The following is a 21086-nucleotide window of genomic DNA, read 5'->3' as shown; positions in this document are numbered from 1 at the left end:
CTGGGAGTGTGGCGAGTTAACAGAGAACAGGGAACCAACAGGTCTGGGTTAATTTTGTTACTTGGAAACTGGGTTTGCTGTTCTGCTGATATGAAATATACTTTGCTTACCTTTGGTATGTGCACTATTATATAATTGAATGTAGGCACTAACATAGGCCAGATTTTTATCCTTTTTGGGTCTGTCAGGCTTTCATGGAATAAGAATTAGGCTTCTGAAACATAATGCCCATGATTTTGACTGACACATGCTTATGGGGTTAGGGAAACATGGATACTTGGAGTCCATATACACTGAGGGTCATCTAAGATTTATAAATGATGGAGGCTGTGACAAATTATTAGACCCAATTAGTGTCTTTAGCTTTCATTTTGAAGTCCTGATAGTTAGCATCCTACTTTTACATAGGATGTTACAACTTGAAATTGTTTTTCATGTGCATTATGTCATTTCATGTTTACAGACCCATGTGAAGCACAGAAGGGAAATAGCATTCCTTTGTGTTTTGAAGATGAGGATACACAGGTTAGTGTGATGTTGTTAGTCAGTGACAGTCCAGCACTAGAACAATTTTCCTGAATCCCGGCTCAGTGCTTTTCCTACTCCCCAAAATAAAAAGGGAGAAAAAGGAAGGAACACTATCATCTCTATTTTATGAAGGAAGGAATTATAGATAACAAACAACGTAGATGCACATGGGGAAATTCAGTTGGCAAATTAAATAGAATAATCATGTGTCCACAATCTGGCAATTACTAAAATAACGAATAAAAGTGGAGTTATCCAGACTAATTACCCTTTGTACCCAGGGCAGCTTTTAAAATCTTACCTGATTTTCTCATCTTTTTCAGCAATATGTTTTGTTGCATTTTTTTTTTTCTTTTTGAAAATTTGTTAACCATGATACTACATGATTATAGATCACTACAGTTTTTGTACTTTTTGTGAAAGATAACATGTGGTCCTAAGCATTTACTAAACGATATAAGTTAAAAACAAAATAAAACAAGACAGCTCCAGCCAGGAGAGACTTAGTCTTGTGGTGATTGATAACTGATCATATGCAAATTGTTTCTTTTGCACAAAATCAGTGGTATACTTGTAATTACAGCTTCGGTTCAAGGGGCTAGGGAAAGAACAATGAACAAAATTTTTGTGAGTCCTTACCTTTCTGATGGTTGCCCTTTATTATTCTTTATTTAAGTAATTAGGAAAGTGTAGCTTGTGCAGAAAAGGTTGGTTACTGGTGATAACTAAGTCAGCTCTGATTTTGTTGTAGGCAATTGTCTGAAGGGGAAAAGTCCTGAAGGTTGAACTGATGGTGTCATGTTACCCACTTCATATTTAAACCAAGTTTATAGACTGAAAAATGTAGCTTATGAGCCTCTTTTAGTAAGCTCCTGAAATAAACAAAGCTTTTTTTAGACATGTCCGTGATCTCAGTGCTTATCAGAGCGGCATTTTTGTGACTCTTGGCACATTCAACTTTTCTGATTTTCCTGACTGGTCATTTAAGGACAAATTAAGAAAAGACTCAGATAAAAAAACGTCTCTGAAGGCAGTTGTATCTAGTGCTAAGGTGAAATAAAAAGCTGTCAAAATACCATGTCTGACTTTAAAGCAGAAAAATATCTGTGACTTTCTGAGACCTGATCTCCAGGCAGGAGAGTAGACTGTCAGTCTGAGAGAGTTTCCTTGGGATTAAAGTTCCTGTTTTGTCAAGGAAAACACACGCAGGAAAACATTCCATTCCCCTGAATAGGACTAAACATTGCTCAAGTATACGAACATCTTATACACAGTTATTTTATAAAAATATTTATTAGGTTTTGGTCATATATTTGGTTTGTTTAACTTTATGTAGCTAAATCACCCCAACATACAGCTAAATAGAATTTCTGGCTAAGTGTTCAATTTTTTGTCACTTTTGCACATTATTATCTTATACTCTTAAGACCATCAAAATCTTTCATTTAACAAAATTTAATTTTGAAATCACTGAGAACATTTATCTTTAAATTTGTATCGTGTTTTAAAATATTTTAGATAAAACGATATTTGCTGTATGAACAGTTTAGGCGTATGCTATAAAAGTTACAGTAGTTATTAATTAAGGTTTTTATGAAGTCAAAGAAAGAAAAATGAGACATAGTCATTTTGGACAGGAAGAAATTTCCCTCTACCCTTCTAGGTTCTTCTGGCTGGTCTAAGAATTAAATTGACATGAGACAGATTTACAGGAGATAATCAAACAAAATTTTAACAACATGTATACAATGGGAGAGACCCAGAAAAACTGAATAACTCCTCCCAAATGGCTGAAACCCTCACATTTAAATACCATCTTCAGCTAAAGGCAAGAGAGGTTATTGGGGATAGTGATTTGGGAGTTCAAAGAGGAGGAAGTCAATGCAGATGGAGATGGAAAAGCAGATGTTTGGTAAACAGTGTTTGCTGGGCAAGGCAGATGCAGTGAGACCCAGAGAGGAATTTTAACAAACAGACTTTGCCAGGTCCCTTGCTGTCTCCAGGCCTCGCTCGCCCTGTAGGTATCTTTGCGGTAGCTCTCTTCCTGGGGTAGGTCCTCTGTCCTCTCTCTGAAGTTTTTTTAGGCCGTTAGGGGGAAGGTCAACGTTTCTTCCTGCGTCTTTTGGGCCTTCACTGTTTTCAGTTCATCATAATCCGCATGCCAAAGAGACATTTTGTGGTGGCAAGTTTTGCTCCTCTACATTCATGTGGGAGGTACTGTAGGGTTGGGGAAAATAACACAAGGTTTGCACCCTGCTTCTATTATTTATAACAATGGCAGTGATTCAATTAGTCTGGGTCCCTGTTCTCTGAATTATAAAATCTTTATCTCAGGTAGTATTTGGCATATGTATTAATTTCTGCCTTTTTATGTATTTAATATACTCTATATTATTTTATACTTGTAAAATATGATTATATAAATTAATAGGCTTTTTTTAAATTGTGAAAAGTCACAATATGTTGCTTATATATGTTTTGTAAGTTGGTTGTGTTTTTAGGATCAGTGAGTTAAGAATTCTGACTTTTCAAAATTCTTTAGTGTTTTTCATTCTTCCCAGTAACTTTGTAGTAGAACAGGTAAGCCAGAAGCGAATGGCTTTTAAAGAAAACCAGATATAATCATATCACTCTTTGTTGGAGCGTCCCAGTCCAAGTTAGACAGCTGTGCACCGTGTAACCTGTGCTCTGCCTTCTTAAAGTGGAAGTCCCTTTGCTCACCTGTGCACCTTGTAATACGAAAATTATAAGAACTCTCTCTATATTGAGAAAGTTAGTTTTTTATTTATCATATGTTATTAATATTTGTTTGTTTTTTACGTGTTTTTCTTTGTTTAAATCTTTTTCTATTTTCTTTTCTATATGGCTGTTTTACTCTATAAGTAGTCATTATCTTCCTCCTGACAACCTTGGGCCTTTATGTCATTCTCAGAAAGGCCTTTTCCACTCCAGGATGATAAAAATGTTTGTCCATATTTTGCCTGGTACATTTATGGTCTTATTTAAAAATAAAAAATCTTTAGCTCACTTGGAATTTATTTATAAATAAGGAACAAGGTAGTGTTACAGCTTTCTCTGCCACATGACCAACCAGTTATCCCCATGTCATTTATTGAATAATCTCATTTTAGGAATCTTGGGATTTCAACATATGGAAATAGCAAAATAGAAACTTACTAAAGCTCCAGTGTGTCTTTTCACATGAATTCATTACACAGTATGTTAAATTCTGCAATACAAGTATGAACAAATTCTATGGGAGTACAGAGGAAAAGACTCATTGACTCCTGGGGAAATCTTGGAAGCCTTTTGTGATGGTTTTAAAATATGTCTGAATTCTTTGATAGTCCTCGCTGCAAAGGTGGAGACTTTTCTTAAGCATTATCAGGACTTAGTGATTCACTTCCAATGACTAAAATGTGGCTGAATAGGTAAAAGACACCATAGTTTCCTCCTTGTACTCTTTCTCTCTCAGCTTTCTCATCTAGGCCAACTGCCATGTCATTAGAACACTTAAGTGGCCCTAGGAGAGGTCCCCATTGTGAAGAACTGAGGCATCCTTCCAACAGCCAACAAGGAACTTTTGCCAGTAGCCCCATGAGTGAACTATCTTGGAAGGGATTCACCAGCCCAGTCAAGGCTTCAGATCACTGCAGCCCTGGTCAGCACCCTCACTGCCTGAGAGTCCCTCTGTTGGAACCACCAGTTAAGCTCCATACGTGTTCCTGACCACAGAAACTATGAGCTAATGAAAATTTCTTGTTTTGAAAGTGGCTGTGTTTTAGAGGGAGTTACTACAGACCATCAGGGAGACAGAACACTTTGAAGATAAGGTATAATTTGAGTTGGTTCTTAAAGGACCAATAGGAAAATCTATTTTTATTTTTTTTGGCACAGAAGTTGGGGGGAAGGCATTCTAAACGTAGTAGATGGTATATGTAGAGTCAAAAAAAGTCCTGCTGTATCCAGGAATAATTTTCAAAAATCTAATGCATATAATGAGACCAGAGATTACTCTATACAGTGGGGAGCGGCATGAATTGAGTTTAAAGCTTGTAAAAGGTCTCTTACAAAGCTCCGAAGTTTAGACTTTGTCTTTAAGGTCACGCAGAAGCAACAGAAGGTTTTAATTCAGCAGAACATGATGAGATTTGGATTGAAGAGCAGTATAGTCTGATAGGTAAATAGTCTGAAAATGATGCTCTCATGAGAGACATGATGAGTTGGATTTACTGCTCCAGTAGTAGAGATAGAGGAAAAGCATAAGAATATTTCTGAAGTTAAATCAGTAAGATTTGAAGCCCAAGAGTCAAATTACGTAATTGAATCAAATAGAACTGGTGTTAATATTTCATGGCATACCATAGGTATGTATTGATTTATGTATTGATTTGTTTCAATGAAAGAGTAAAATTTTGTGAAGAAATTTTGGGAGGATAAAAGCCATTGTATTTAGACAGTACTATTACATTTTACATTTGCATCAAAACTCTGTGAAGTCATCAACTAGAGATTTTCAGAATGACCCTTCCACTTCCATTCAGTATTGTGAGGCATCCTGTTCGCTACAATGTGAGAGTAAGTTGGAACACGTTGTTTTCTCCGAGGTAACAAGAGCCTGAAAGAAAGAGAACACTCAGGAAACATTTGGTTCAGTCTCCATCGGAACACTGTGACTGTTCCGTTGGATGTTTTGTTTGTATCTGTTCTCTCAGGAGTCCACCTTTGAAAAATCTTACAAAAAAAGAAAGACTTGTGTTTTTCTTCATTTCAGAAGTTCCATATGTGGGAAGGCACGAGGGTAGAGCAGGACCACTGAGACCCCCTCAGCCTATACCCCTGCTCCCCAGGCCCCCCAGGGCTAGAGACTAAGGGCTCAGCGGACACCCCAGAAGAGTGGGGTGGGGATGCGAGCTGATTTGAAAATCCTCCCTTGGTGACTTGAATGCACCTTCTCTCACCTCCCACTGTCTTACTCCCTGCTCCTTTCTGAAAAGGTGGTTGAGTACAACCCTCCTGTGCTGAAAAAGTGTGCAGTTAGATCCTAGGAATTTATGTTGTGAAAAGGCACTGAGCTGGAGACCTCTGAATATACGTGTCTCAGATTGTTGCTGGGCCTTAGTGCTGATGGAAGCAGGGTTTGCATTTCGCTAGGAGCCCGTCAGGCTGGTGGGCAGGCGTGTGTGTTTGGTTGTCCTGGGAGACCTACGTGAGCTGCACTGAGGCAGCGCAGAGTGGAAAGGCTTGGATTCCGAACATGCTGCTTTGTTCAGCTCAGTGAGCCATTTAGTAATTACCTTACCTGTGTGCGTTTGTGGGCTTACCCCAGTACTTTTAGGTGCTGGCTGGAGCTTTCCCCTGTTCCACGGGTGGTCATTGATGGCTCTGCCTTGTTTACTGTCCTTGGCAGTGAGTGCTGTTGCTTTTCGTATGCAAATCTAAGATATTCTTATCTCATCACTTTTTTTTTTTTTAATGCAAAGAAACTGATTTCTGGTCCTTCTGGTCTGTGTTGCCCTAAATGAGCAGATGACACTTATGCCTGTTCAGTATGGCTGACCGAGAAAACATAGATACAGTTCATTGGTTCTCTTATCTAGATGCACATTGTCAATGTCTCTTTTATGTCCATGAATTTAAACACTAGTCTGGGATGTGCAGTTATTTTTTATTTTATTTTATTAAGATTCATTCTTTTATACCATGCTTTCTCTAAGGCGATGAATGAGAGGTCCCAAAAATACACTTGTCTAACTCATAGGCTAAGTAAAGACTTTGTTTAAATAACAAGGCCCAAAGTTTCCATAGAGATAAGCATCTTTGTAGTAAATGGATTGCAATGCTATGGAATTCGAAGGAGGAGAAAGTTGGAAGGTGCTATATTAGTCAGGGAGGCTGGGGTGTGCTTCAGTAACAAAGCAACTCAGAAATCTCAGTGTGTTGTTACATAAAAGCCTTCAGTGTGTCAGCTGGCTCTCCAGGGCAGCTTGCTTTAAGCAGTGATTCAAGGTTCCATCTTGACTCTGTCATCTCAACACCAGTTTTCTGTTCACTGAGGCAGAGGATGAAAATCTGCGCAGTATCCCTCTGGGATTTCTCGCTGCCTCAGCCTGGCAGTGACACACATTACTTCTCAGGTTTCGGTCAAAGCCAGTGACACAGCATACCTCTCTCTGGTGGGACTGGATCGTGAAGACGTGCATGGGTTTTAGGTGAGAATTGCGGGTCTGTGCCACGGCTGTTATGTCATTATGACTGAGGTAAAGGCAAAAAATAATGAAATATTTGTGGGGTCAGAAGCATAGTGGGTTTTTTGTTGTTGTTGTTTTACTTTTGTTTTAAAATATGATTTTAAAAAATATGTGGTGTGGGCATATAATCACAAAAACACCCCTGTTACAGGTGCTGGTTCTTTCTGTGATCTAAAGGTTTTGTGAGTTCTCACATGTGCTGGAATCTTTGCATCCTTTTGACTTCTGGTTGTCGTGCATGTAGGTAATCAGTATTTTTAAACTGACATGTACGTCTGCACTGTGATGCTGTACTTGTGATACTGGATCTAAAATGTAGCAGAATACTTACTAGCATTTCCAGATAACTATTGTAAAGAAGGAGACCTTTTTTATCTGGTAGGAAAAGGTAACTTTTTCAAAGTCACAAGAAGTAAGAGGAAGATTATTGAGATTGAAAGATTACAATTTTTTTCTTTGTTCTCCCACACAGAGTCTACAGTTGTCCCTTGAATAACATGGGTTTGAACTACGTAGGTCCAGTTATTCATGGACTTTTCTCAATAAATATATAAAAAATATGTGCAGAACATCATGTGTAAGATTTGTATTGAAGTGGATAGCCCATCCTTACACGGACATAGGGTAAGTGATATTTAATATAAAATTAGTCGTGTGTTAGTTTTCTTACTGTTTTATAACTTGGCTTTCAAAGGATTACATTACTGTACAGCATGCCTTCCAGGTTATCATAGAAATCAAAGAGAGTGGGGGAAACACAACAATAAACTCCTTGGCCTGGAAATGATACACATTCACATTATATGGGCCCAAAGTAGTAATGTAGCTTCACTTAGAGGATTGGAACTTGAAAATTGGATAATCACCCCCCAGCAGCAACTTTGCACCAGAGACAGAGTGTGTGGACCTGTGGGTCAGCTTGCTGACTCTCGTACCACTGTTCACGTGTGTCTTTCCAGCTATCCCTAGACTCACACACATACCCTTTCAACAAAAATGGTGTCACACCGTAAGACAAAACATAAACATTCAATTTGCAAGCTAGGTAAATAGTTCTTAGAAGTGAAATGTGCCTTGTCAAGTTTCATTCTCCATTAAAATGTATATAAGGAAACTAAAAGGAAAAGGAAAGATTGGTTTCATTAGGTGAGCAAAACAAGAAGATTAAAACAAATTATAAAGTAACTCTTTGCTTTCTTTTTATAAAATTCATTGAAAGATTAAGAAACCAGGCAGGCAGTTGGGGTTTTGAGAAATTAGGGAATTTTCTGTGTTTTATTTTATCCCATTTGGAGTATGCTTAATTTTAGCCAAGTTATTAGAATTTAAAGATACGTTGCTGGAATACTAGTGATGTCACTAAAGTACATCCAGCTGTCTATAAGGAGGGAAAGGAGAGTCTTAAGTCTTAGGTACCAAATTTGCAACATTTTCTTGTGTGACTCTCAGATTAACATACTTCCTGTTTCTTGGTCTCTGTGGCTGGCATTTGGTAACATTTAATAATACTTTAATAGTATTTTTTAAAATAATATTTTGGGGGGGAATAATTTTAGGTTTACAGAAAGGTTGCAAATATAGAACAGAGTTGTTGTGTACTCCTCATCCGGTGTCACCTAATTGTAACATCTTACCTAAGCACAATGTATTTTGTCAAAACTAAGGAGTAATTAACACTGATGCAATGTTATCAACTAAGTCACAGACCTCCTTTGGGTTTTGCCAGTCTTTCCACTAGTGCCATGTCTCTGCCTGTATCCGACCCAGGCTGTCATGTGGCATCTGATTGCTGTGTCCTCAGCCTTCTCCCGTCTGTGACAAATGCTTAGTCTTTTCTTCCCATTTGTGACCTGGAGACCAAATTTTGAAGAGTTCTGGCTTGGCATTTTGTAAAGGGTCCCTCATTCTGGGTTTGTCTAATGTATTAGGATTATACTGGGATTTTGGATTTTTGAAAGGACACCCAGAGCGAGGTGTTCTTCTCATTGCACTGCATCAGGGGCTGCATGACACGAGTGTGGTGTGAGCCTGGTGACCCTAACCTTGGCCACTTGGTTAAGGTGTGTCCATCAGACTCCATGGGTATGTTCCTTCCAGATTAGAAGATAACATAGATAACAAATATAAATAGAATATAAATATTAATCCTTGTGCGTCTCTGTGCAGGGCTGGAGCCCCTCCTCAGTATGTTCTGTTGGTGATTTGCATTCAGCTCTTTTGGGCAGCATCTGTGGCCACAAATCCTCTTTGTGACCTTGAGCGCACATATGTGTGCTCCTGTATGTTTAAGTGAATATCATATGTGCTACTTCAACATTCCTTTAAGGGGAAGTAAAAAGTGACCCTTTTGCACAGTTAGTGTGAGTCAGTTTCAATATCATGGGCCTCAGGCTAGAGAGTGGGGTGTAGAGGAGGGAACACGTGACGCAGTTGGAAGTCCTCTGCATTTGCAAGTTACATGGATGCTTCTGAATCAAAACACGGAGACCTGGGGCAGCAGGCCAGCAGACAGCCACTGCACGTTCATGATCGAGTGTTTAGGTGACCCCAAATTAGAAACTTCTGTGATGTTTCCTGTAGCTAGTACTGGGCCTGGTCGTGGCACCTGGAGCCGTAAGCGATCTTACAGTCGATGGGCAGAACGCACCCGTCTCAGCGTGAGCGTCCTCCCAGCTGTTGGGAGGCTTTTCAGAAACTAACGTGTGAGATACAGGAGTTGGTACATTTCATGCTGAATGCACAGATTTTTAATTAGTGTTGCCTTAGAATTTGTCTTGTCTGTCCTTCTAGCCAGTGAGAAAGTCCTGGAAGAATCACTGCTCTTTCCCTAAGTACTTTTCTTTGTAAGGAAGTTGATTTATGATTTGAATTTATACATTGTCTACAAATTAACATATGATCATGAGAACAGGTACAGAAAAAGTATTATTTGTAGATAAGATGACAGTTATCCTTTCATTTGACTTTTACTTTAGGAAATTTTATCCCTTTTCTATAAGTGTAAATAATAGTTCCTTCTATAAGGAGAAATTATTTTATTTGGAGGTTTTTTTGTGCTTATAAGGGGAAATTGTTACCTTTTCTTTCTGGAATTGGAGATTTACACTGCTGTTATGGAAGCATGGTTTGACTGGACTTTCAGTGATTAATGGTTCAGTACAGAAATGCTATACTGGTTGCAACTGACCTAGAGCTTCTCTTCTTGGAGAACGTGCAGTCACTGCCCTTTGGTGTTGCTGTGGAAACAGGAGATCGGGTGCTGTCCTGACTCACAGCAGCAGCGCTCTCTCTTCTGATCAGACGGTAGCGTCTCAGAATGCAGGGAAAGCAGAGTCTCTGTGCTCAGAGTTAGGCTCAGCTTTGTTTGCCCCAAGTCCCTGTGGCTCTGGCCTCCCAAGGTTACCACATTTCAGTCACTAATCCCAAGGCACATCCCCGTCCTATGGTAGCTGAGTCCGATCCGTGCAGTACCTGCAGCCAGCCAGGCTCTCCACATGAGAGTCTAGGCTCTTCCCTTGAGCCTAAGCCACCACACAGCTAAATATTTATCAAGAAAGAGTAGTTCAGGGATGAGAGATGTTCTAATAATGTTGAACATCAAAAGAAAAAGCAGTTGGGGTCTTAAGCTCTGTGCAGATTTGGACTGACCTTTCTCCGGTAGCTTTTGAGTTCCACGTTCTAAGGGATGTGGTGGTGGGGTGACTTTAATCAAGCTCTAAACTTTATCTGTTACCCCACGATACTGAGTTAGGCTCTCATTCCATTCGTTCTATTTTCTCAACTACTTTCCTTTAGGCATCTCTTTATTTTGCTATATTTTATATAGATGGCATCCTCATGGTCACTAGACTATATAGATGAACCAGAACTTTCCTCCATTTTTGTCATTACCCTTAGACATACTTACCAGGTCCAATTTAAAACACAACATGCAAAAATATCTTCGTACGTAATGGACTGAAATACAGACATGTGCTAAACAGGAGTTCCCAAGGACTGTCTCAGACACATGATGTAAGGAAAATTAGAGAAGGAGGTTGTCAGGGAGGGAGGCTGCCTCCTCTGGAGTAGGATTGCCAAGTGTTCAGATACAGAACGAGGAAGATGAACAGTGATGGCCTCTCTGTGGCCTGTAGCTTTTCACAGGGCTGCACGTCAGTGGCATTTACTCTGGGGTGATTCAGAGGAAGTTCTTTGCCTGGCTCCAAGCCTCAGCGTGAGCAGCGTGTGAAAGCAAGCCTGGGGGAAGGAATGGATGACAGAGATGCTTCCAGTAAGGAGCTTGATGCAGACGGGAGTGAGGACAGCAGGGAAGGTATGAGACTTGCAATGTGAAGCACCACCCTGCAGTTTTGAATGTGGACCTGTGGACGGTTAAAGAGTGATTTAGGTGCGTTAGCTGGACAGTCACAGTTTAACAGTTCTCACTGCCTGCACACTTACTGTTTGATCAATGACCTTGAAATATTTGGGCCAGTTCACTTTCTTAATCCAAGTGTTTGGTAAGAGTTTATCCTGTATTGTAGATATTGTTAATAACAGATGGTGACCATGGAATAGGTACCATTCAGTGCATCTAATTTAAGAAGAGAGTGTACATATCAAGGTTTTATTGATTTCCTTTTAGCAGTAGTTTTAAGGAGTTGTTTCCATTCATAGGAAAGTGAAAAATAACAGTCAGACCACTGTGGCTGTAACAGAGAAGTATTGTTCCCCAGGGTGAATGAGCAAGTGGAAACATGGTAGGGAAAAAGGAGAGATGACTGTTTCTCTTGGTTGGGGAATAGAGAAATTGTTAGATTATTTAAACATCATAACAAAAGTATTGCCAATATTTGCAATTCATCATATAAGAAAGAATTCTGAGTTATAAAAATGACTATTCTTTAAACTTATTCTCCCAGTATCCCACTGCCATCCCGAAAAGATGTAGGCCACTGTCTCCTAAAAGCCTAGAGAATCACGAAGCTAAATATTGGGATTTAAAACCAAAATGCTGCAAAAACTCTAGGGAGGCCACCAAGTACTCTGGAAGCAGTCTCCGTTCAGAAAACTGACCCGTCATAGGGCTTGTAAACAGTGTTTATGCTCAGTGAACTAAGTGGCTTCTCCAAGCCCTTTTCTGAAAATGGTAGACCCTGACATCATGTGCAGTATGTGTAACAAAAACATTGAGGGCAAGGAATCAAAACAGTTTAGACAGATAACATCTCTGAGACCATCAGATAATGTGTGTGTCCCAGAGTTACAGAGGGAAGGAAGAATGAAGCAGGGTCATAGGCGTCTTCCCGCAGCATCATAAATCTGTTGACAGTCACCAAACTTGGAAAGCCACATGAGAAGAGAGAGGGTCAGAGTGAGGAAAGTCAGAGGATGTCTTTGACTGTCATTTCTGGTACGAGCATTGGTAAATGTGCTCATCTGAATTCATGGCAATGTGATAAGGAAGGTTTTGTGCCCAGTGACTTTATCTAAAGACAGAGAGTGAAAGAAGCCCCCACTAAATCTTTGATAAGTTGTTCTTACGTCAGCGTGCTCACAGAACTGCAGAACGGATTTCTTCCACTAGTTGTGAAATTGTGATGTGTTACAGACAGTATATTTATTTAGAGGTCCACCTCGACCGCCACAGAGAGTCTTTGGAACATTTGCATGTAGCATATATATTTCTTCCCAATTGTAGTGGTTGGCTGGATGACTCCTTTTCAGGCTTATATTTATGCTAGACGGAAAGTAAATTGTTCACTGTTTGGCACAGGGCTGGGGAGCCCGGGAGGTGATTCTCCACAGCCACTTGCTAGCTGAGGAATCTTGGGCAAGTCACTTAGCTTCTCTGAGCCAGCAGGTAAAGATAACCATGGATTGGGTGTGGAGTATAAGAGGAGAATAGGCGTCAAGAATGAAGCCATATTTTCGGCTTCAGCAGTTGGAAGGGCAGAGTTGCTGTCAATAGGGCTGAGGGTTTTCGGGGAGGGGATAAGGGTTTGGAGGTGGTGCTCATTGTTGGCCATATTAGATATAAGATGCATTTCAGATATCCAAGTGAAGATGTGGAGTAGGAGGTGGAATATAAAGGTCTGGAAAGAGGGAGATAACTGTTTGGGAGTGGACAGCATGTGGACGGTGTTCAGAGGCATCACTAAGGGAGCAGGGTACATAGAAAGATGTTCTGGAGCTAAGAGGTTGGAGGGAAGGGGAGGGCTGCACAAAGGAACCTGAGAAGGTACGGCTGTGAAATAGGAGGAAATCAGGAGAGTCCTGGTATCCAAGAGAAGTAAAATATCCCAAGGAGGAGAGAGAGCATTTACTTGTGTTACACCCTGCACTTAAGTAACATGAGGACCGAGAAATGCCAGGTGGATTCAGCTCCTGGATTACTGGTGATGCTGACTAGAGTTGTTTTTAGAGGAGTGGTGGGGATACAGTTTGTGGTGGATTTGAGACAGAATGAGAGGTGAGAGGAGAGAAGTTGAGATGGTGAATACAGGCAGAGTTGTCAGGAGTTTGCTGCAGAGTGGAGCAAAGAAACAGGACTTTAACTGCAGGAAAAGCGAGGATCAGAATCCCCCCCCCCCTTTTTTTTTGTAGTGGTAAAAAGAACAGTGCTGGCATGTGATGTGGAAGACCCGGGGATGGTAGGAAAGGAAGAATTGCCGACAGAGGAGAGAGAGAAGCGCGGGGAGGGTTCCTGGGCGGCTGCGAGGGAAGGGGGTCTGGGTTCCCTCTGCTTGGAGTGCAGACATGCCTAGATGGTAATGGGGAGAAGGACAGAATGTGGCCCAGACACGGGGTGGAGGGTGGGTTCTGAAGCAGGAAGGAAGGCCATTGGCTGAGAGTGAGTCTGGGAAGGGGCATTAGGATGTGGGGAGAGGAGCAGTGATGACAAGGCATCAGGGAGGGCAGGGGGCACAGGGTGGTGGACCATCAGCTCGGAAGGACCCCTCCAGGCAATGATTAGATCATACAGGAGTCGAGTTCTTTTATTTTGTGTAGACGTTCCAGCCTTCCAGATCCTCTAAAGGGTTTCAAACAATGGATGCATTAAGTCTGAAACAGTGACATTCTCCTGAGACTGAGTTTCTGTCAGCCTTCCCTGTCACTGCAAGTTTGGCCTGTGCCGTCCCTGGAACTATATGTTGCAATCAGGCTTTGCAGCAGCACCAGGCCCTGTCCTGTCGAGAGAATCAGGGCTGAAGAGAGAATTTAAAATGCATGTAAACCACGTCCACCTGCATGTGAACTGAGCATTTCAAGCTCAGCACATCCAAGACCGAATTTCCGAGTCAGTTCCCCAGCCTCCGCCTCACCACTCCTGTCCTGAGCCTTTCTGGGTCTCCTGGGTCTCAGCAGGTGTCACCACCATCCATTTCCTTGCTTTTAGCCAGGCGTCCTGTCAGCATCTCCCCGCTCTTATGACTGTAATTCAGGCCACGCTTGCTCCTCACCCAGAGACTGCAGTAAGCCTCGAAGGCGTCTCCCGCTTCTGCCGGCGACTCCGCCACGTCCCCAGCTGAGCCAGACAGGCCCACAGCGCCCTGCTCGAGACTGTCCAGTGGTTTCCCATCCTGCTGAGAATAACACCTACTCTGTGCCTAAGTGGCTGTGTCTGAGCTCGTATTTCACCACGTTCCACGGGTGCCCTTGCTCACTAGCTTTGCGTCATCTGGGTCGCCTTTTCTTTCTTTTCAGGGCTTTGTGCAAATTAAGGGCTTTCCTCTCTCAAGGCCTTTGTAATTTGTTACTTCCTCTGCCTGAATCCTGCTCTCTCCGCTCCGTGTAGCAGGTTTCTGCTAATTGCCTTTGGGAGACTTTTTTTAAAGTTCTAATGCCGCCTCCTCAGAGAGGCCTTTCCTGGACACTGTACTCAAAGTACCCCCTTGTGTCAAAGGGACTCGCTGTTAAACTATTCAGTTTTCCTTCACAACGTGTGGCATATTCTGAGTCTGTCTTGTTTACAGTTTTACTCTCTAGACAGAAGTCAGCCCTGTGACGACAGGAGCCGTGTCTGTCTCATTCATGCAGCTGCTGACACAGTGCCAGGCGTGTGGGGTCACCAGGAAATGGTACAAGGTGTTGATAAAAAAATGGAAGCCCGAGCGTGGGTGTTTTCCTGACTGTTAAATGTGCTATTTATCTGTCAGGAAACTGGTTGAGTTGTGTGTATGCGTTGGATGATTTAGTTGTACTGCATATGATGGGGTTGAAAGCGTGCGCTCCGGAGCTGTACTGCCTGAATGGAAATGACTGGCTGTGTAACTTTGGGCAAGTTACTTAACCTCTCTGAGCCTCATTTTCTTCATCTGTAGAGCAGGGCTGACAATAATGTATACCTGTAGTACTTTTCTAAGGACTGAATGAATTAATTTAACATAGTGTCTGGCATGGTAAGGAATTCCTTACCATATAAAATTCCTAATATTAATGTTTAATTCATACATAAATCATACCATTTCCTGTCCATAGAATTGAAAGCTGAGGAAAGATAAAAATAGTTCAAATAGTTTCTAAAGATATTTTGAATATATTCTATGTTAGGAAATAAGCTGCTTTAAATGATCTTAAAAGTTCCTGTTTGATAAGACGGAAGTATTTATGGGAAAAGATGATTGTCTCTCTGGCTTCAGTGTCGAGTGGTTCAGTGTGATCTGCTGACAGTTGTAATGGTGTCTGGCCGTGAGCCACAAACAACCAGTTCATGCAGGTAAACCGATGGTTAGGAGCACCATGTTGAAAATACTGTTGAAGCATCCAGTGTGGAAGTTGTTCCATAAAGACGTTTCTTGTAGCGTGATTGCCCTGCTCAAAGAAGAGGAAGACTAGCTTACCCTGTAAACTGGTAACGGCGTAAAATGTTTGCCCTCTGAAGAAACACCTGCCTGCATACTTCTCTTTAAATCTTCTGTTATATGTAAGTTTTTGTTTAAGCTTTGCTGAGGTAATTAGGGCTTGTTTTCGTAAGGAAAAAAGCCATTAACGTTCCTCATCAGAATGTGACAGCAAATCTCTGTATTAAAGCCTAAAACATAATCTTCATTCAGCACAAAGTTACGTTCACGATACTAGTTCCCAATCTCAACATAAAGGGGGGAAGCTTTGTCAACAAGGTAGTCTTCTCCTTGGGTTCCATTCTCTTTGTCTTTTGGACAAAGGAGTGAGAATACAAGGCAAAAAGGCCCAGAGAACCATTTAGACACAAACTTTGGGGTGAAGGAGTTTTCTGTTACAGGTCCACATTATAATTAAAAGTAGGCTCAGGAAGTCAATGCTTGCTTTTTGAAAAGGCAAACAGAAGGTTCCTGGTGTCTTGCCCAATATTCAGAGAGCTGGTCACCACCACAGGAGAGCAGCTCAAATCCCGAGGGGCCAGGCCAACTCTTCTTGGCTGAGTAGGAACTGGAGGAGCTGGGGCAGGACCAGGAGAAAGGAGGCAGCGAAGAAATGACAGCTATGCGGAGATTTTCAAGCAACTGAAAATAATCAAGCTGCTCTTAACCTTTGTTTCTTCAATTCAGTGGCACCTGATGTTCTTTTTTTTTTTGTATGGAAAATTTTTATTATACAGAAAATAGCTCTTCACATGATTACATGAAGTATACAACAATGAGGTGAAAGTAGCATTATTGTCACTGTTTGTATATGTGACAACTGCGACCCAGGTTGATTTTGCAAAGATCTAGCTGCTCTAGGATTTGAACATACTCTTCCTGAGGTATAATTAACATACAGTAAAAAATTCAAATCTTAAGTGTATAACTTACAACTTTTTGACAAATAATAACTTTTAAACATTGTAACTACCAGCAAGGTCAAAAGACAGAAAATTTCCATCACCTGAAAAGCAATGAAAACTGAGTTCATTTGCCACAGGGCATCTGCCATGAAAAAGAAAAAAAAATTAGTAATTTATTTAATAATTGTCTTTAACAGTTATTTTTGTGCACAGCTTCCATCATTAACAGCATTTGTGCGATGAACTTTGCCAGCCAAGTTAATGGCACAGATGGACAGAGTGATCAAGTTTGAAACTCTGTTTTGTTCTCTACCTATTACCCCTTAAATAGTTTATGGCATATTTGGAAGACACTGGAGTAGAATGTGGTGATGGATGGGCAGGGGTGGGAAGGTTCCTGAAGACATTCATTGAGTTCATTGAGCTGCCTTTTTTTAGATCACTTTTTTTTTTTTAATCAGTCAAAAGATTTTGAGAGAACAAATTTGGTGCATAAGTGGATCTTAAATTGTGCCTTTGTATGATGTGACCAGAAATCTGAGCATACTGAACTTTAAAGAAAAGAGCAAAATGAATTGTACTAATGTGTTCAAGGAAATATAGGTATTTAGGCTAAAACTGGGTGTGTGAATAAACCAGATGCTAAAAGAAAGTTGAATTTTCCTCCCTTGCTTGAATGTTCTGACTTAAATGGAGCAATATGTTTTGGAGAATTTCAGAGCTTTCCAAGTGGAAACAAAGCTGCAGTTTTAGAGATAAGTCACGGGATCTGAGTATAAATTATCCTCAAGCTTTTGCAGATATATTTCTTGAGCTAACCTTACAAGTTAGCTAAGTACCTGTCCTTCAAGAGAGTAGAAAAAGTGTATCTTTGAATTCCTAGAATTTTTATTTTTTTAAACAAGTGTATCAATCTTAGAATATCCTTATGATTTGGAACATATGACGAATCTGTAGACATAAGTCCAATGGCTTACACACTCTTTTTCATGGAATTTCTAAAATCCAGTGAAAGTTTTTAATGACTGATGTAGACCTTGAGTTATAAATGAGGTATTCTCTAATAGAACCCACTTGTTTCTACCTCCCCAATCTGTTTCCAGGTCTCAAAATATTTTAGTCTGTTAATGTTTCCCTTAAACTTTATCAATATAAACTAGAAACAGTACTGGTCTTATAAATTAGTACGTTTGTATACATCAATTTGATTAAACTTTTGGAACCACTTCCATATTATTTCTAGAAAATGAAAATATACAAAAGGCTCTCACATCAAAAGATTTTTGTATAGCTTGCTGTAGAAAGTATTCATTTGACTGCAGGGAAGAAAAGAGTTGTGTGGGTTTTTTTTTTTAAGTATAAATTTGCTTTATAAATTTGTACATTTGCTTAAATACAGTTTAAGTCAGCAAGCATTGTACAGTTCCTTGTCTTTAGCAACCAGTGTGTGCTGTTCTAATTAAGAAATATCCCTCAGCGTTGAGGAGGGATCTGCACTTGAACAACCTTCAAACAAGTGTATGTATATCTACAAACACACACACACACACACACACACACACACACAGGAATACTACTCAACTGTAAAAAAGAATGAAAGAATGCCATTTGCAGCAACATTTGCAGCAACATGGTTGGACATAGACCTGGTATCATGCTAAGTGAAGTAAGACAGAGAAAGACATGTATCATATGATGTCACTTATATGTGTAATCTAAAATGTGATACAAACAAATTTATTTACAAAACAGAAACAGACTCATAGCCATAGAAAACAAATTTATGCTTACCAAAGGGGAAAGGGGATGGGGGCATAAATTAGGAGTTTGGGATTAGGGGATACAAACTACTGCATAAAATGAACAATAAGGTTGTAATGTATAGCACAGGGAACTATATTCACATCCTGTATTAGCCTATAATGAAAAAGAATATGAAAAACAATATATACATAGACACATACACATATGCATATATATGTATATAAATAACTTAATCACTTTACTGTACACCAGAAACTAACACAAAACTGTAAATCAACTATACTTCAATTTTAAAAGAAAGGAGCACGCTGGTGGGCTGGTGGCGAGACCTCCAGGAGCACCAGCTGCTGTGGGCTCAGGAGTGTATAGACCACTTCTTACCCTGCCAGTCAATGGTGCTTAGCCTCGTTGCGTAGCACCCCATATTCACACACAAGACATGCCAGGGATTGACTGAGATTTGGGCCATCCAGATGAAGAACGAAAATAAGTTCCCAGGGATGAGCAGTTCCTTTGTATAAGTTCCCAGGGATGAGCAGTTCCTTTGTATAATCACAACTCCGCTCCTTTCCCACTGCTGATCGCAGCAGGTCATTGTGTCCCTAGGCAGCCAGGCTGAGAACCGCTGGCCCAGATTAGCTCACACAGGACTGTGTTTACTGCTCTTGGCTGCTTTGTAAATGGCCGTAAACTGAACTGAAAAGGAGCAGAGGTCCTTCCTGTACAGGCCGTCAAGCTGTATACAGTGGTGCCTGGAGTGGGGGAACTGGTGATGACCCTTTACATGGCACTTGACCGGCAGGGAGGTCCCTCTCTACTCAGGCAGGGCTGACTTTACTGGCAGAGCGACTGGGCATCTGGGTGATTTGATTTGAGGGGTTTCTGTTAGAAAGCGTCTCTCCCCGAGTACGCTTCTGGTTTTTAGAGTCAGAAATTAAATTCTTCTACTAATGATTAAAGCAATTTGTCTGAAAACATATCTATTAAAATATGAACCCCCAGTCCCCATGCTCTCCCAAGGGTGTAACTTATGTTATCATTCATTTGAATCTTATGAGTATTCTTTAATGGACTTCAGTTAATTTACAGAAATTTGAATAATGAGGACTGATTGAAGGAAAGGCAGAAACAGGTTTTCTGAACACAAAGCTCCCCACATTTAGGATCTAGGACACTGTAAAGTATAGCCTTGTTCTTTCAGGAGGCTGTCACATGGGATCAGAGGCATTAAAAAAAAAAAAAAAAAAAAAACCCAAACTCCCAAATTATTTCCTCCACAGTTTTGTCTCTGGCCAGTTCTAACTCTTGCTGTTGTAATTCCCATCTGCAAGAGACTGGACACTGGAGTTGAAAGCAGGTTTCATCATTAAAAGATGGTAAATGTTTTCCTATATCTGTATTTAGATGTGCTTCATACACATTTTTAGGTTTGGTCCTGAACCAGATCTATACTGAAGGAAAAGAAAATAATGAATGCAGGTCAGAGAGGATCCATTATTCTCCACTTCTACGACTCAACTTTTCTTCTAGGGTAATAGATTTCTACGAAGACCAAAAATTACTCATTTATCTCAGTGTGATGTCTAAAGAAGGACTTACATGCCATATTTTAATATTTTTAGTTAATCACAGACAAAAAGAGTATATTTTAAAATCTGAACTGAAATACATGGAAGCCTGTATTAAATTTTAGATTTGAAATTTTTAAGAGTTCTGAAAATTTAAAACAAAAACTTCTATTATTTTATTTTTTATTTTTAATATTTCAGAAGACATAAACTGTATAGGAATCCTTGGTATGCCCTAAAATCACTTTGAGTTAAGTGTTACGAAATTTAATTTGGTGTGCTTATCTAATTAATGAGATCTGATGGTAGCTGGCTTGTATTTGGAGTGATGTAATACTGAAGCCATTTTTTTCAAGACTAGGCACACAGTTGACTCATTAGGTAATTTCTGTTTACCATTTTGTTATTCTCTTCTACTTAGAGACCTTAGTAGGCCAGACATGTTTAGTTTCTTAGGTAAAAGCAGAATAACTATCACATTATCCGTTGAAAGTCAAAGAGCCCTGTACATCTATCTGAAAATGGAATGTGATGGGGCAGAGACGTAACTGAGATGCACGGTTCAGAAAATCTAAACGTGCTTCTAAACAGGTCAGAGACTTTAATTAACATCTTGGATTTTATTCTTGAAAGTTTGTTGTTGGGGGGAGGGATATAGCTCAGTGGTAGAGGGTGTGCTTAGCATACACGAAGTCCTGGGTTCATTCTCAAGTACCTTCATTAAAAAAAAAAGAACAATAAAAAAATTAAAATAAAGAAAGAAAAAAACTCTTAAGTTTGTTGTCAAAAGATAAATTTTGTAAATTTGTATGAATATTTTTGATAAACATGAAGAATCATCAGTCTCTTATTGCTGCCTGTTGCTGATACAGTGCAGATTATTTTGCCTTTTACTCAAAGTTCCTAATAATTTGGCCTCTACTTTCTTTTCCAGTATTACATCCTAGTCGGCTTCAACCCACACGTCTGCTCTAGTTAGACTGGTCCAGCAAAGTGACACGTCTGTCCTTCCTCTATTGCTCCATCCAAGCTGACTATAAAGTACCTGTCATCTCCGCGCATTCATATCCTAACCATCTTTCAAGTCCCCGTTCAGGTCCTCTCTCGTGTTTGAAGTTCTCTTTGACTGCTCTGTTTCATTGCACTTCTGCTCCGCTTCCAAGTTCTTATCACCTGATCTGCATGACTCATTTGGTACCAAGTGACAGTAGACAACATTTCCTGAGTGCCCAGTAAGCGCCAAGC

The 21086-nt window shown here is 40.3% G+C and overlaps 1 long non-coding RNA gene across 7 annotated transcripts in view; it reads left to right on the top strand.

The window, feature by feature from the left end:
• Positions 1 to 21086, top strand: part of LOC106729812 — a 214682-nt gene that overhangs the window by 13246 nt on the left and 180350 nt on the right. For 5 of the 7 annotated variants that reach the window (XR_004314675.1, XR_004314679.1, XR_004314674.1 and 2 more), the window contains exon 6: positions 7252 to 7403. The exons of the other annotated variants lie outside the window; for them this stretch is intronic. This is a non-coding gene — a long non-coding RNA (uncharacterized LOC106729812). The remainder of the gene's footprint in view (positions 1 to 7251; positions 7404 to 21086) is intronic. 7 annotated transcript variants of the gene reach the window in all.

Source organism: Camelus ferus, chromosome 23 (genome assembly GCF_009834535.1).
Source record: "Camelus ferus isolate YT-003-E chromosome 23, BCGSAC_Cfer_1.0, whole genome shotgun sequence".
Lineage (NCBI taxonomy): Eukaryota > Metazoa > Chordata > Mammalia > Artiodactyla > Camelidae > Camelus > Camelus ferus.
This window is presented reverse-complemented; position numbering and strand designations above follow the sequence as displayed.